Raw genomic sequence first — 18,237 nt, 5'->3', positions numbered from 1 at the left:
CTATCTGAGAAGAACATTCCAAGAAAGGGAAGCAGGAAGTGCAAAGGCTCCATGGGGAGAGTATGCGAAGGTATTCAAGGAATAGTAAATATCAAGACTATTGTAAAAAACCCATTGAAAAGCTCTGGTAACAAGTATAAAATTTTAAAGGATAAGAAAAAATTCAGTCATAAGGTTATTATCTCTAATACTAGTCATCACACAGATTCCAAATCTTAGAAATAATATAAAGATGTAAAACCTAAGAAGCACATGCAAACAAACAAACAAACAAAAAACTGGTGCCTGCAAATCTACCTTTCAATCTCACGTCCTCAGGCAGTCACTGCCTTCCTAACTGTAAGAATGGTTCTTGACAGTGAAGGGCAATATTTCCTGCATGGTAATGGCATAATAGATGAGAATCACCAGGTTAGGGGCTTTACATGAAATCATTATCTCAAAAAATACTTTCAACAAACCTGCAAGGTAAAGTAGTCTCTTTTACACAGATGGTTTCATGAAGACTTTTACTCAAGGTCATAAGAATATACTAGCTAGAAACATAAAAATGTCAAAAGTATGTCTTGAAAATTAAATATTCCCCAAATTTAAGACAGTGTTATATAGGGGAATTTTCAGAAAAAAATAATTTAAGACACAAAACATGGAGATTGCTTTCTGTTCCTATAATTTTTGCAGTTATAGGTAGTCCAAACATTTAAAAATTTAAAGAAGGAAAAATATAGATAATGTAGAAATACAGAACAGTAAAGAAATGCAATTAAAATTATAAAGAATTTCAATATAGGGGTGAGTATGGACTCATCAAAATCTGTGCTTTAGATCTGAATATGATTTAATGAAGCTACCACTGTATTAATTTATGCATTGATTTATTACTCCATCACTGAATACATATATCTGTTGAGGGCCGACTGTATATTGGGTGGTATTCTAAGAGGTTGAGATGTACAGTGTATAAAAGACAGGGCCCTAGGCTTCTATAGCATCAGTCAGTCAGTCAGTCAGTTCAGTCACTCAGTCGTGTCCAACTCTTTGAAACCCCATGGATTAACTGCAGCACATCAGGCTTCCCTGTCCTTCACTATCTCCCGGAGTTTGTTCAAACTCATGTCCATCGAGTCAGTGATGCCTTCCAGCCATCTCATCCTCTGTCATCCCCTTCTCCTCCTGCCCCCAATCCCTCCCAGCATCAGAGTCTTTTCCAATGAGTCAGTTCTTTGCATCAGGTGGCCAGAGTATTGGAGCTTAAGCTTTAGCATCAGTCCTTCCAAATGAATATTCAGGACTGATTTCCTTTAGGATGGACTGGTTGGATCTCCTTGCAGTCCAAGGGACTCTCAAGAGTCTTCTCCAACACCTCAGTTCAAAAGCATCAATTCTTTGGCACTCAGCTTTCTTTATGGTTCAATTTATCTATAGCATAAATTTAGGAAAAGAACTAAATTGCAAATTAAGAACCAGATATTGTTAGGCATCCATTCCCTATTAAAAAGAAGAAAAGTAAGTGGATAAAGATTAATGAGAGTGTTTTTGTTATTTATTTTGGATTTATCTTTAGCTGTGCTGGGTCTTCTTGCTGCACGTGGACCCTCTCTAGCAGCAGAGCAGGGGCTACTCTCTAGTTGCGGTGCAAGGGCATCTTATTGTGGTGGCTTCTCTTGTGGTACATGGCTTAGTTGCCCTGCAGCATGCGGGATTTTCCTGCACAAGGGACTGAGCCCATGTCCCCTGCATTGCAAGGTGAATTCTTAACTATTGGACCCCCAGGGAAGCCATGTTTATTTTTGTTTTTAATGGAGTAGCCAGAATATAACTTTCTGAGGAAATGACCCTTGAGCAGAAACCTGAGGATGTGTAAGGGCAAATAATGTGATAATCAGGGGATTACAGGTCATACAACAAGAAAAGCAATCATGTCGGTCTCAAGGCTGGGGCATATTAGGTGTGGTATGTGTTTGGAAAGATGGAGTTCAACTAATCAACCATTCTTTTTTTTTTTTTTTTTAACATTAAAAGCCTCGGGGTAATTTTTTGAGAAGGTCTGAATCCTGGGGAAAGGAATACATTCAGGTCTCTGTGATACGCTGGTGCAGTTGTAATTCCAGATTATACTGAGACCACCAAATATAATTTGCTGCCTTTTATTAACTTTTGTCACTTCGGTAAGCTATTCTTTTCTCTGTTATTACATTCTTTAAAATATTTATTAGATGCCTACTGTTTACCAGGCACTCCGTATTTGTACATTTGGTAATTCTTGTTATTAAGTAGTACCAAAACATACCTTCAGCTCCCAAGGGTGTTCAACTAAAAAGAGTAAAATATTTCATCTGAATTTTTAAGAAATTCCCCTGTAAGGCAGAGTGTTTCCACATATAATACCATAAAAGATAGTAATGATATGAATCATCCCAATAAGTGTGATATCAGTATGTGTGTGCTAAGTCATTCAGTCATGTCTAACTCTATGCAACCCCATGGATTTTAGCCCTCCAGGCTCCTCTGTTTATGGGATTCTCCAGGCAAAAACCCTGGAGTCGGTTGTCGTTTCCTCCTCCAAGGAATCTTCCCAACCCAGGCATTGAACCCATGTCAGATATATCCCATGCATTGACAAGCTGGTTCTTTACGACTAGCGCCACCTAGGAAGCCTGATATCAGTATGTGTGTGTTAGTCACTCTGTCGTGTCTGACTCTGCAATCCCATGGATTGTAGCCCACCAGGCTCCTCTGTCCATGAAATTCTCCAGGCAAGAATACTGGAGTGGATTGCGATTTCCTTCTCCAGGGGATCTTACCAACCCAGGGATCAAACCTGGGTCTCCTGCATCGCAGACAGATACTTTACCATCGAGCCACCAGGGACACCCTAAAATCAGTATCAGTTCAGTTCAGTCGCTCAGTCGTGTCCGACTTCTTGTGACTCCATGAATCTTAGCACGCCAGGCCTCCCTGTCCATCACCAACTCCCGGAGTTCACCCAGACTCACATCCATCTAGTCAGTGATGCCATCCAGCCACCTCATCCTCTGTCGTCCCCTTCTCCTCCTGCCGCCAATCCCTCCCAGCATCAGAGTCTTTTACAGTGAGTCAACTCTTCACATGAGGTGGCCAAAGTACTGGAGTTTCAGCTTTAGCATCATTCCCTCCAAAGAAATCCCGGGGCTGATCTCCTTAAGAATGGACTGGTTGGATCTCCTTGCAGTCCAAGGCACTCTCAAGAGTCTTCTCCAACACCACAGTTCAAAAGCATCAATTCTTCGGTGCTCAGCCTTCTTCACAGTCCAACTCTCACATCCATACATGACCACTGGAAAACCCATAGCCTTGACTAGACGAACCTTTGTTGGCAAAGTAATGTCTCTGCTTTTGAATATGCTATCTAGGTTGGTCATAACTTTCCTTCCAAGGAGTAAGCGTCTTGTAATCTCATGGCTGCAGTCACCATCTGCAGTGATGTTGGAGCCCAGAAAAATAGTCTGACACTGTTTCCACTGTTTCCCCATCTATTTCCCATGAAGTGGTGGGACCAGATGCCATGATCTTCATTTTCTGAATGTTGAGCTTTAAGCCAACTTTTTCACTCTCCACTTTCACTTTCATCAAGAGGCTTTTTAGTTCCTCTTTACTTTTTGCCATTAGGGTGGTGTCATCTGCAAATCTGAGGTTATTGATATTTCTCCCGGCAATCTTGATTCCAGCTTGTGTTTCTTCTAGTCCAGCGTTTCTAATGATGTACTCTGCATATAAGTTAAATAAGCAGGGTGACAATATACAGCCTTGATGTACTCCTTTTCAGTATAGACACCAGTTATACCAAAGCCTTCATGGAAGAGGAGGGATTTAAGCTTTTGTATATTTGATGTACATCCCTACAGTTCTTTTAATCTTCTGATACAATTTGTAATCAATTTTTCCAGATATCTTGGCTAGCAAATAGACAAGTGAGTGCTTTTTAAGAAGTAAATATCAAGCACTAGAGGGAACATTATGGCAATTTCAACATAGAAATTTCAAATGTATGATTTCTTGTATTTACACAGTTTACTAAGGCACAATCTATAACCATTTAGCCATGTATGGAAATAAAATTTGACAAAACATTTTCCCTCTTGTGGTATCTGAAACTTCTGTCAATATAATATGAATATATGGTGAACGTCGACATACTAGGAATCAGCAAACTAAAATGGACTGGAATGGGTTAATTTAACTCAGATGACCATTATATCTGCTACTGTGGACAGGAGTCCCTTAGAAGAAATGGAGTAGCCATCATGGTCAACAAAAGAGTCTGAAATGCAGTACTTGGATGCAATTTCAAAAATGACAGAATGATCTCTGTTTGTTTCCAAGGCAAACCATTCAATATCACAGTAATCCAAGCCTATGTCCCAAGCAGTAATGCTGAAGAAGCTGAAGTTGAATGGTTCTATAAAGACTTCCAAGACCTTTTAGAACTAACACCCAAAAAAGATGTCCTTTTCATTATAGGGGACTGGAATGCAAAAGTAGAAAGTCAAGAAACACCTGAAACAACAGGAAAATTTGGCCTTGGAACACGGAATGAAGCAGGGCAAAGGCTAATAGAGTTTTGCCAAGAGAATGCACTGGTCATAGCAAACACTCTCTTCCAAGAACACAAGAGAAGATTCTACACATGTACATCACCAGATGGTCAATACTGAAATCAGATTGATGATATTCTTTGCAGCCAAAGATGGAGAAGCTCTATACAGTCAACAAAAACAAGACCAGGAGCTGACTGTGGCTCAGATCATGAACTCCTTATTGCCAAATTCAGACTTAAATTGAAGAAAGTCGGGAAAACCACTAGACCATTCAGGTATGACCTAAATCAAATCCCTTATGATTATACAGTGGAAGTGAGAAATAGATTTAAGGGCCTAGATCTGATAGATAGAGTGCCTGATGAACTATGGACTGAGGTTTGTGACATTGTACAGGAGACAGGGATCAAGACCATCCCCATGGAAAAGAAATGCAAAAAAGCAAAATGGCTGTCTGAACAGGCCATACAAATAGCTGTGAAAAGAAGAGAAGTGAAAAGCAAAGGAGAAAAGGAAAGATATAAGCATCTGAATGCAGAGCTCCAAAGAATAGCAAGGAGAGATAAGAAAGCCTTCCTCAGCGATCAATGCAAAGAAATAGAGGAAAACAACAGAATGGGAAAGACTAGAGATCTCTTCAAGAAAATTAGAGAGGGCAAGGGAACACTTCATGCAAAGATGGGCTCAATAAAGGACAGAAATGGTATGGACCTAACAGAAGCAGAAGATATTAAGAAGAGGTGGCAAGAATATGCAGAAGAACTATACAAAAAAGATCTTCACGACCCAGACAATCACAATGGTGTGATCACTGATCTAGAGCCAGACATCCTGGAATGTGAAGTCAAGTGGGCCTTAGAAATCATCACTACGAACAAAGCTAATGGAGGTGATGGAATTCCAGTGGAGCTCTTTCAAATCTTGAAAGATGATGCTGTGAAAGTGCTACACTCAATATGCCAGCACATTTGGAAAACTCAGCAGTGGCCACAGGATTGGAAAAGGTCAGTTTTCATTCCAATCCCAAAGAAAGGCAATGCCAAAGAATGCTCAAGCTACCGCACAATTGCACTCATCTCACACGCTAGTAAAGTAATGCTCAAAATTCTCCAAGTCAGGCTTCAGCAATATGTAAACAGTGAACTTCCAGATGTTCAATCTGGTTTTAGAAAAGGCAGAGGAAGCAGAGATCAAATTGCCAACACCCGCTAGATCATCAGAAAATCAAGAGAGTTCCAGAAAAGCATCTATATCTGCTTTATTGACTATGCCAAAGCCTTTGGCTGTGTGGATCACAATAAACTGTGGAAAATTCTGAAAGAGATGGGAATACTGGACCACCTGACCTGCCTCTTGAGAAACCTATATGTAGGTCAGGAAGCAACAGTTAGAACTGGACATGGAACAACAGACTGGTTCCAAATAGGAAAAGGAGTACGTCAAGGCTGTATATTGTCACCCTGCTTATTTAACGTATATGCAGAGTACATCATGAGAAATGTTGGGCTGGAAGAAGCACAAGCTGGAATCAAGATTGACAGGAGAAATATCAATAACCTCAGATATGCAGATGACACCAACCTTATGGCAGAATGTGAAGAGGAACTAAAAAGCCTCTTGATGAAAGTGAAAGTGGAGAGTGAGAAAGTTGGCTTAACGGTCAACATTCAGAAAATGAAGATCATGGCACCTGGTCCCACTTCATGGGAAATAGATGGGGAAACAGTGGAAACAGTGTCAGACTTTATTTTCTGGGGCTCCAAAATCGCTGCAGATGGTGACTGCAGCCATGTAATTAGAAGACGCTTGCTCCTTGGAAGGAAAGTTATGACCAACCTAGATAGCATATTAAAAAGCAGAGACATTACTTTGCCAACAAAAGTCCGTCTATTGAAGGCTATGTGTTTTCCAGTGGTCATGTACAGATGTGAGAGTTGGATTGTGAAGAAAGCTGAGCGCCAAAGAATTGATGCTTTTGAATTGTGGTGTTGGAGAAGACTCTTGAGAGTCCCTTGGACTACAAGAAGATCCAATCAGTCCATCCTAAAGGAGATCAGTCCTGGGTGTTCATTGGAAGGACCGGTGCTGAAGCTGAAACTCCAATACTTTGGCCACCTCATGCGAAGATTTGACTCATTGGAAAAGACCCTGATGCTGGGCGAGATTGAGGGCAGGAGGAGAAGGGGACAACAGAGGATGAGATGGCTGGATGGCATCACCGACTTGATGGACATGAGTTTGGGTAAAATCTGGGAGTTGGTAATGTATAGGGAGCCCTTGCATTCTGAGGTTCATGGGGTCACAAAGAGTCGGACACAACTGAGCAACTGAACTGACTGACTGTTGGTAAATAAACGAAAGCCTTTATATATTCTAAAATCTGAGTAGCATCAAAGAACAAAACTTTGTATAGAATTTTATTTGTGCATATATAAATGAATATATTTTTATTTTATAAAAATAAAAGAGCTGTGGAAGAAATGTGGAAGATAAATTTAAAATATTGAGGTATCTAAAAACAGAAGTAATATTGCCCCTGTCAATCCTGAAATCCAGAAATAATTGTTAACATTGCCATATGTTTTCTTCCAGACTTTGATCCTTATGTAATACATTTTATACCTGAGTCTTCTGTAACTGAAAATGAATGCAAAATTATGTTTTCTGATCTTATTAAGTATAGAACACATGGTTTTGCATATTGAAGTTTTCAGAACTAAAATTTTCAAATGAAGGTAATGATTCCATTGATATTTAATGTTAATACTTCTCTTTTTTGTTATTATTATAAACACTTTTGATATTAATAATTACCCCCAAGGCCAAAATTCAGTGCCATGTTGTCTATGATTTCTTTTTTTTTTAATTTTATTTTATTTTTAAACTTTACAATATTGTATGATTTCTTTCTTGATTTTACTAAATCAAAAGCTTGGATATTTCATTTGAACATTCTTAACCTTTTTATTCCACTTATTTAATTGTTTTCATGCTTGAATTATCTCCTCTAGCAGGAGTGACTGAGCACACAGTAGAAGTAAAAAGATCTTTTTATTTTATTTAGTTATTTTGCACATTCCAAGCATTCTCTAAATATTTGTTAAATAAATGTCTAAGGGAAGAACAGTTGAGGAACATAATGTGTACATGCATATGTGTGTGTGTTTTTGCATGCATGTGCTCATTTGCTAAGTCATGTATGACACTTTGCAACCCCATGGACTGTAACCCGCCTGGCTTCTCTGCCCTTGGGATTTTCCAGGCAAGAATACTGGAGTGGGTTGCCATTTCCTCCTCTAGGGGGTCTTACCAACAGAGGGATCAAACCTGCAACTCCTGAGTTTCCTGTGTTGTCAGGCTGATTCTTTAGCACTGAGACACCTGGGAAGCCCATATATATGTATGCATTTATGTATGTATATATTATATGTCCCTGGAGAAGGAAATGGCAACCCACTCCAGTATTCTTGCCTGGAAAATCCCATGGACAGAGGAGCCTGGTAGGCTACAGTCCATGGGGCCCACAAAGGGTCGGACATGACTGTACATATGGATTATATGTACATATATGAATATATATATATATGCATATATAATGTGTGTATACGCACACACACACACTCTTAACTTTAATTTCCAAGATTCCTTGTCAACATAGTTACTTGTTTTGACAATTGCCCAGGAGATTATATTGCCTCAATTTAAATGCAGAGTTGCTGAAATTTAAACATAAGCTCATGCAATGAAAGCTCTTAGAATTGTCAGACATTTCAACTTAAGTAAACATTAGCCTTGGCAAAATAAATTTGAACTGGCAGCCAATTCACAAAATTGCTAATTGTTCTTATTTAACTGTGTATCTTAGTTGGTATTTGGTCCTTAACTATGAAATGCCTGTGTATAGTCCATCTTATGCCCTACTAATATTATTTAAACCTAAGCTCCCTGAATTACCCAAAGACATAATTTGCAAGTCAAATATTTCATATATTTCAGCCAATGTATAACTTATACTGACATATATATCTATATATACACATATATATGTGTATATATATGTGTAAGTGTGTGTGTCAATTACTAAAATATTTTTATTCATTATGCACTCTGTCAACTTGTACTTCTAGAATACTTGTGGTGACCTTGAACCCAGGACTTTGGAAATGTGTTTTCTATCTTAAGGCATTGGTTCTCAGCCAGGGATGATTATGCTCCCGCCCCTCATCCCTCAGACATTTGACAATGTCTGGAGACGTTTTTGGTTGTCATGTCTGGTAAAGGGTGGCAACTACTAATATCTAGTAGTTAGAAGTCAAGAATGCTGCTTAATATCCTACAATTTGCAGAACAACCCACACAACATACAATTATCTGGTCTATTGCTTATCCCACTGAGATTGAGAAACCATGTCTTGTATGATATCAGTTTCAGAGTAGAAGACAAGCCTATTATTATATCAGTGGATTTAAGATTTTAATAAGTACCAAGGATAAGTATTTGTGGCAGGGATACAGAGGAGGATGTGGTCAACTTTCCCTGGAAAAGAGACTGAAAGTTTTAAGAAAGTGATGTTGAGCTGAAGTGGGTGAGAGGGGCCAAGGAGAAATCATTTCAGGGTGAGGAAATTGCTTGAGCCAAGTCACGGACAGACACTACAAATGGCTTAAGTAAACAGCAGTTCTTGGTGGTGATATGAATCACTATGCAAAATAATTCTGGATCAGCAGTCGAAGGCTCAATTATGAAGATTTGGTTTTGTAAACTGAAGAGCTTGAACTTTATTCTATAGGGTAAGGAAATCCACTGAAGAGATCTAAAGAGTATGCATTAGTTATTTAAAAAAATGAAAAGAAGTGAAAAGAACAAACATAATAAGATACATGGCTATAGTTTGGCTAACCATTAAATAGTGCAAGTTTAGATCTGGAGAAGCTGCCCTATCCCACCAGAAGTGAGATTTGATGGTAGCTGTTGTGAAATGACAATGCTAGGAAGGCTGAGGGTATAGAATTTGCCTTTTGATGCAAAGTGGGAGTTGAGATGTCAAATAGGACTTTTCAGAAGTCAGTTACTTATAACATTGGAAGTAGACTAGTTTGTTCAATAAGAACATCAGAAGAGGATATTGATCCTCTGAAATATCTCATTGTCAAGCAGAGAAAGAGAAGTTAGATTTTGCATGTTATAATAGCTAGTCAGAGAGATGATGGGCCAAGAAAGGTGGTGTGGTGACGTACAAAGAACATAAGAGACATCAGGTCATTATCTGAAATTAAGCTGACACAGAAGAGTTTTATTTGCACTCCAAACAAATCATGAAAGAAGTATGTTTGAAATGGTAAAAATCAAGAAAGTGTTTTTTGTTGATGGCTATTCTGAACCATGTGAGGTGATACCTCATTGTAGTTGGATCTGCATTTCTCTAACAGTGTTGTTGAGCATCTTTTCTTGTGCCGCTTGGCCCTCTGTATGTATGATTTGGAGAAATGTCTGTTTAGGTCTTCTGCCCATTTTATTTTATATGTTGAATCTAGAAAAATGGTACAGATGAATCTATCTGTAGGGCAGAAATTGAGATGCAGATGCATAGAATGGCCACGCAGACATGGTGGAGCAGGAGGGGTGGGATGAGCTGAGAGATTGGAATTGACATACATATGCTACCATTTATAAAAATAGCTAGCTACTGGGAACCTTCTATGTAGCACAGGGAGCTTATCTCAGTGGTCTGTGGTGACCTAGAGGGGTGGAATGGGGGGTGAGTGGGCAAGAGGCTCAAGAAGAAGGGAATATATGTATATGTGTAGCTGACTCACTTCATTGGATAGCAGAACTAACACAACATTATAAAGCCACTATACCCTAATAAATTTTTAAAAAATCAAGAAAGGGACTCCTTAGATTGCAAAATGAAAAAAGAATTTCAAGATAAGATTAATAATCAGAGGTCCCCAATTTCCAGTTATTAGAACTGGAAAACTTACCTTAAATTCTTGGTCTGATATTCCAGTACCCTCAGAGGGGAGCTACTTATACAAAGAGACTGAATGTGTATTATCCACTGGACCTTTGAGACAGGAAGGTATCCTAGTATGTCCTCAACAACAAAATTAACCACTAGCCATGAGTGAAAACAAGTCATTTTTTAGAAACAGGCAATGTGAAACACTTGAAGCAAATTTGTGAGTTCCAAATTTATATTCCTTATGTGATGTGAGAATGGCAAGTTGAGAACTTACCAACATTCTAATATAAACTCTGAAACCATGACAACAATGAAGAGATGAATGTGAACTGGCACCCAATGGATGTTGCTACTAACTGGGGTTCCTGAAGGAGACCAAAGTCTGTGTGGTTTAAACAGCGTGTATATATTTTCTCTCGCAGTTCTTGAGGCTGGAAGCCCAAGATCAAGGTGTTAGCAGCACTGGTTTCTGGTGTGATTGCTCTTCTTGGTGTGTTGGTGGTTTCATCTTCACTGTGTCCTCACCCAGAGTTTCCTCTGCATGCATTTTCCTGTTAACTCCTCTTCTTCTGATGAGAACACATGTTCCATTGAATTAGGATCCCAACCTGATGACCTTGTTTAACCTTAGTGACCTCTTTAAAGACCTTTTGTCCAAATACAGCCACACTGGGTGTTAGGGCTTCAACAAACATGGATTTTGAGGAGACAAGTCAGTCTATAACAACCTCCATGAAGATTCCTTAAGACATTTCAAGTCACCTGTAGGGAGTCATAATTAAAGAGGATCAGAAAATTCAACAAAGAGAATTCACACCCTAGAACAAGAAATAATAGAACTAGTCAGAGGAGACATTAAAGTAAATGTGTAAACGTTTAAATAGATACAAAAAAGAAAAAGAACCACAGGCATCAAACTTGAAGAAGGACCCCTATCTTGTTCTCTTGCTATGAAACATATGAGTTGTATGATTTGGAGGTTGTAAGTAAATAATTTGGTAAAGATGTAGATAATTGTAAATGTTAGTAACTTGAAAATAGATCTGTTTAAATAATTAGACATTCACCATGGGTGTAAAGATACGAGGAAGATAAGATACTACAGAAAACATACAATGGAGTTTTTAGAAGAGGAGAATAAAGGAAAGTAAAAGATACAATGACTCAGAAATTTCCTGGATTGAAAAGAGATATCAACCTTTAGAATTACTGAGTATATTACATTCTTGACAGGATGATCAAAAACAATTCTACACACAGATATATTGCCCTGAAACTTCAAAACTCACACAACCAAAAAAAAAAAAAAAGTCTTAAAAGCAGACAGAGATGAAATATCTATTACAATCAAAGGAATGAAAATTAGAATTACTGAAGATGTCTCACAGTCATGATAGAATGATAACTTTGAAGGGGGGATGACATATACTTGTCAACCTAGAATTCTATACTTAGTCAAAGTATAATTCAGGGGAAGAAATTTAAATTTTTTAAATGTTCATAAAAATACTGTGACAAATAATTCTAGAATCTCACAAAAAAAACAAAAAAAACAAAAAAAAAACATTGAAATCAGTAAGAGGAGACTGAATCCTCTCTTCCCCAATTAAGGATGAGATGGTTAGGAAATATTTTGATAAACATATAAATGTAAGAAAACTTGGACTGTAGAAAAGAATGATATATTATTAATTTTTGATCATTTTGGACAAGGTATTTTATAGGCACAAACAAGACAACTCGATGTGGTATATTAGAGGAAGAACTGTGGTGTGAAGATATTCTAAAGCTTTATTTGGTTTGAGAAGTGACTAGACATATTGATTATCTATAAACTCTTAAGCATATATGTTTAAACTTTCCATCCCTCTATCCATCACTATTTTGGGGATGCGTTTGGGAGTAAGTTGCAGACATCAGTGTACTTCCCCTGAAATACATCAGCATATAAATCATTAACTAGAGGTCAATATTTGTATGAGTGGACACAAACAGAAAAGAAAGAATATTTTATGTCCAGATAAGGAAAAGAGAGAGGAATAAAGAAGCTTGTATCAACCTAATAGTAGGATTAAAAAAATAGATATAAATGATAGAGACCACCTAGAGTATAATGGTTTCCTCTGGGAAGAAAAGGGAGTAAAATTGAGGAGAATTACAAGTTGGGCTTTAGCTTTTTCTAATATATCAGTTCTGGAAAAATAAATTAGTACAAATTGTTAAGCAAAATGTTAAGATGTGCTAAATCTGTGGATAGATGAGATCTGTTAGTTGTAATGATAGGTATAGTCCTATATGCTTTAAATATCATATTAACAAATTGAAAATGTACACTGGTGTAAGTTAAAGCTGTGTTCTTAACCCATTCCTTACATATACTATGTAACTTGAGTAAAATTATTCCATTTCTTTAGGTTTCAATTGCTTGCTTTTTAAAAGTATACATGATTACAATATTCCCTACCTTTCAGTGTTGTTTCAACAGTGTGAAGTGTATGGTACAGTATTTGGAGAAAATATATGATAACTGGTAGAAATGAAATAGTTTATTTCATGCAGTAGCATGAAATCAAAGAGAGGAGAATTTTTAGAAAGGGCAAGGAGGTATTGTTTGTATCACATGCAAGCAAAATATTCAAATTACTGAGACTGACCATTGGATTTAACTCTAATGAGGTTATTGATGAAGTTTTCCTGGGCAGTTTGGGGAGATTGGTAACAGTGGAAGACTACAGACAGGGATTGAAGAGCGGAAGGACAGATAAGAAAAGATTGCAGTATCTTGTTTGAAACAAGAAGGCAAGGAAAAATTGCCTACTTATTTATAGAAGCAGGAGAGAAAATAGGATTTTTAAAAATGGGAGGCTACAAATGTGAGCTAATTTAACTAGTTCAGTTGTGAAGGAAAATGGGTCAGAGATGAGAAGAAGACAGAGGGTTGTGCCTCTGTGTGTGTAACGGTAAGGATTTTGGCATTTAACAGACTGAAAGAAGAGACCCAGTAGCAAGGGGAAAAGTGGAAATGTTGGAGCAAAGTAGACCCCTGATACATCAAGTCCTACAAGAGATGGTGTGCATGCTCAGTCGCTCGGTCGTGTCTGACTCTTCGCGACCCTATGGACTGTAGCCCGCCAGGATCCTCTGTCCGTGGGATTTTCTGGGCAAGAATACTTCAGTGGGTTTCTATGCCCTCCTCTAGGGGATCTTCCCCACCCAGGGATTGAATCCGTGTCTCCTGTGTCTCCCACATTGCAAGCAGATTCTTTACAACTGCGCCACTGGGGAAGCCCAAAAGAGACAGTGGGGGTGGGAACTAAGACCAGGTGGAAGAGTTGGCCTTAAGCAAGAGAGAATCACCTGTCTGAGATTAGAAGAAGTTGAATGCCTGTGCTGACAGCGATAGTGCTGACCTGTGAGTGAAGGATGGTGAGGGAGTTTATGACTCTTACCTTCAAATTCGTCTGTGAAAGATTAGCGGGAATTCCTCCACTGAACAAGTGCATGTACTTTTGTTATTGTTGTTGTTTGTGGACTTGGCCCTTATCAAGAATAAGCACTCAGGCATTGAAATACTTCATGAAGGATGTTCCTTCCAATGAGAAAATTAGATTCAGGCTCAAGTCTCCTTCTCTAAAGTGGGTCTTTTGTATGTGAAGCATCATTGTTTGAGACCTCAAGTTACCACACTCATTTCAGAAAGTCATGAAAGGTCCACGGAGGGGACTGAGGTGTGAGAGTTCCTGGCTCAGCCTTTTGGGAAATAAACAGGCACCAAGACTCCACATTTTCATGTCCTCTACAAAATCGGTTTTCCAAAAATAGACTCACACAAGCTGTAGTCACAGTTGAATGTCATGTTTCTATTATTGAGATGACATAAAATCATTAAAGCACTGCTAGTTGTAAGAGCAGTCATGTCTGGTAATAGAACTGCTCTGTGCCCATTCAAAGCGAATTGCATTTTAAATGGCACATGCAGAGCAAGGACAGGAGGGCCAGGGACTGAGGCGTGACTTGCACAGCCATTTATGACACATCCTCCTTTGATCTCGCTGTAGCAGGCACTCAAGTTCTTTGTTCTGAAAAGTGGTGTCATAGTGACTGGAGTGCATGAACACAGGTTGTAAGAAGGTTTCAATTTTTTTTGAGTCATCTGCTAATTTTTAATAATATTTTCTGTATTTAAAGTACTTGAAAAATTATTCAAAGTTCCTAATATCAGGTTTCAACTCCTGCCTTCCTAATTTCACAAAGTTGTTTTTTTTTTTTTTTTATGTCTAGACTTCTTTGTATATCACAAATATCATAGAAGCTGAATTATGGATACCTACTATGTCAGGCATGTGATCTCAGTTAATCTCCATACAACCCAATGAGATAGCTATTGCTAATATTAATATTACCATGGACAAATGAATGCACCAGCATCTTGAGACTGAACTCCATCTTTTCAATATCAATCGGGATTCAAACTCACGTCTGAATAAAAATGGTTGAGACTTAAAAGAGACATTGAGTCAAATGTTACTTTAAGTTCTGAACATATTAAAGAATGGACAGGGAAGTTTTGACTTCCTTAGAAATTCAGATATTTAATTTTATTATTAGAAAAGCTGTGTTGAGAAACACACCTGGTACATAAGGCCAAAATAGATTTCCTATCTTCCTCCTAAAATGCCCCTGGCACCTTGTATGGTGAGAGGTATAGTTGCAAGTGGGTTTCCCAGGTAGCTCACTGGGTAAATAAACTTTCTGCCAATGCAGGAGACTTGAGACACATGGGTCCGATCCTTGGGTCAGGAAGATTACCTGGAAGAGGGCATGGAAACCCACTCCAGTATTCTTGACTGGAAAATCCCATGGACAGAGGAGTCTAGCAGGCTATAGTCCATAGGCTCACAAAGAGTTGGACATGCCTGAGGCAACTTAGCAGACACACACACACAGTTGCAAGCAGAAATACAGCCTACCTCTCACCTTCCAGGAGCAGATGGTACAGGTGCTCTTATCCTGTGCAATAGAGCCACTCTTCTTGTGGAAGGGAAATGGTCAGAGGTGTAGGGTTGGATTCCAGCTAACACCTCCAGGACAGCCAGAGGTTTATCAGTAGAGGAAATAAATCATTCACCCTGGACATGGCTCATACTATCTCCACAGCATCTTATTTCTATGAATTGGATTAGTTTCCTACACTAAGTGTAGGATCATCCATATAATGGGCTTCATAAGAGTAACAAGTGTGTTAATCAAGCCTGGACAAAACCCCAGGAAGCTCACGTGCTAGGACTGATGAAAGAACATTACCTTGGAGGCATCACCACAGTAGAGGTCCATGCTCTCCATTTCCCTTGGTACTCTGGGAGTGCACCCAGGAGTCTAGTAAATCTAAGCATAGAGTACCAGAAGACATTTAAGAAACTAATTAGCAAAGTAATAGTCCCTCCCCAGCCATGATTAAGAGCCAGAATCCATCAGCTACAAGTATGGCATAATCTTAGCTTCAAGTCTTATTCTGCCAAGTTGACATTCATAGTTAAGAGAACACAGACCTCTTCCTTGACAGGATCAATATCCCACCACTTTGTCACACTTGAACATGGCTGAATCAGCAACATCAGAATTGTACTAGAGTTTGGTTGCTTAATGATTTTGCTGTAGCTGATTTCCAAATAACCTCAGGAGGCCAACAACTTCTTTGGGAGACTGGCATATGGAGAATATGTCTTGAACAAGCCAATTTTTACTTGTCAGTGTTGGCTTGATTTTTGCTTTCTTATTACACCATGATGCTTAGTACTGTGTGTTGCAATATATAACTGTTGCATAAAAGGAATAATACACAGATGAGTGAATAAATGAATGAATAATTGTGTAGGGGGAAAAAAGTATAGTCACTTGGGTTTTCCCTCACACCACTTCTCCATTTCTCATCTGTCAAGAGATACAAACAGATTCCTAGGCACTAGTTAGGAGCAGAAGCTTAAGTATCTTCTTAAATAAATCTCCCTTCTTTGATCTGAAACTCAGAATCACTTCATTGTTAAAGAATCTTTACCACATCAACTGCAGAGTCACAGGCTATAAAATAAGAGTTCTCTGAATCTCTTAATGAAAACTCTCGAGTTTATCTTTTAGTTCCTTTAGAGATGTGATTTAAAAAAAAAAAAAAACTTCCCTTATTTGTATTTTAAAAATCCTGTGGAATTAAATCCTAAATTCTAATAATAGCTAGCATTTTTGCATGTTTGCTATGTGTGGGAGCTGTGATAAACACTTGACATAGATTATCTCATTTAATCCTCACAGAAACCAAATGAAGTGTTTACCGTTATTATCCCTATTTGATGAAGAGGATACCGAGGCTCAAAGAGAATTCATAACTTGTCCAAGATGGTCTAATGTCAAGTAATCAAGAGTGAATGACCCCGCAGCACACATACCAGCTGAGACCAACCTTGGATTGGGGGAAAACTTCCAGAGGCCGAGCAGCAGCAGGTGAGCCAGCTTCTCAATGCCCGGTGCACAGGGATCCACTGAGTAAGACATCAGACTTTAAAGGGCCCCCAGCCTTGAGCTATGGGGCTCATAAGCTTCATGGTTGGGGGAACACCAGCACTTCCCCTAGGATGGTTTGGGCCTGAGGTCCAAACTTTGTGGTTCCAGTTCTGTGACGTAGCAGAATTGTAGCTTCCAGCACTGACCATCAACCTCAGCATTTCTAACAGAGGATTTTTATTTTGGTGTGATCAGAGTCCAGGACCCAAGCCTTTTGTTTCAGTTATTGACCTTCAGCTGTGTTTTATCTCATCAGCATTTTATCAGGAGGCCTGCTTAAGTACCCAGTTGTAGCCAGTTTCCATATCTTTGGCTTTTAATTTCCAAAAGATGCTGCTCTTTGAGGGAGTTGGGGATCACAGCTGTCTCTCTGAAGAACCTAGCCTACTGGGTATCCGTGTCAATCAAAGGAATCATTGCCTATCATTTAGCTATTACATGGTGGAAGCATATTCAAGGACTGCAGTCTGATGCCAGGGCCTTCCCAGTCTTAAATGATTTGCAATAAGAACTTGATATAGTTCATTTCAGGTAGTATTATAGTCTATAGTATACACTTCTCCTGTCATAGTTTTTTTCTTTTGTTCTTAGTTGGCCATTTAAAACATGTCTGCATTATCTACCTGTTTCTAGCCCTTATAGTTCACCATCCTGATACTCTGGGCTCTGTTAGAATGGGAGATTTCACTTGGCTGTGAACCATCAAAAGAGAATATGTTGCTGACTGTGGAACTTACAGACTTATTTACTGGAGTCCCTGGGGATGCATGATGGGAGGACCCTAAGAGGTAGAGTTCCTTCAAAGAAATGACAAGTTCAAATTCAGAGTTTGTGACTTTTGTGTTACGTATGGGTCTCTTTGCTGCTGCTAAGTCACTTCAGTCGTGTCCAACTCTGTGCGACCCCATAGACGGCAGCCCACCAGGCTCCCCTGTCCCTGGGACTCTCCAGGCAAGAACACTGGAGTGGGTTGCCATTTCCTTCTCCAATGCATGAAAGTGAAAAGTGAAAGTGAAGTCGCTCAGTTGTGTCCGACCCTCAGCGACCCCATGGACTGCAGCCTACCGGGCTCCTCCGTCCATGCAAGAGTACTGGAGTGGGGTGCCATGAGATTTTAAACTAGAGCTAATAATATTAAG

The 18,237-nt window shown here is 38.9% G+C and overlaps 1 long non-coding RNA gene across 1 annotated transcript; it reads right to left on the bottom strand.

Annotated features, from left to right (window-relative positions):
* Positions 1–10,702: 10,702 nt before the first annotated feature.
* On the bottom strand, positions 10,703–17,724 carry LOC129629334 (uncharacterized). Its single transcript, XR_008703172.1, has 2 exons — positions 16,998–17,724; positions 10,703–11,305 (listed from the first exon to the last, which is right to left on the bottom strand). It is a non-coding gene; the product is annotated as an uncharacterized LOC129629334 (long non-coding RNA).
* Positions 17,725–18,237: the final 513 nt, after the last annotated feature.

The sequence above is a fragment of the Bubalus kerabau genome, chromosome 15 (genome assembly GCF_029407905.1).
Source record: "Bubalus kerabau isolate K-KA32 ecotype Philippines breed swamp buffalo chromosome 15, PCC_UOA_SB_1v2, whole genome shotgun sequence".
NCBI lineage: Eukaryota > Metazoa > Chordata > Mammalia > Artiodactyla > Bovidae > Bubalus > Bubalus kerabau.
Note: the sequence above shows the minus strand (reverse complement) of the source record. Positions and strands in the feature narration are given on the sequence as shown.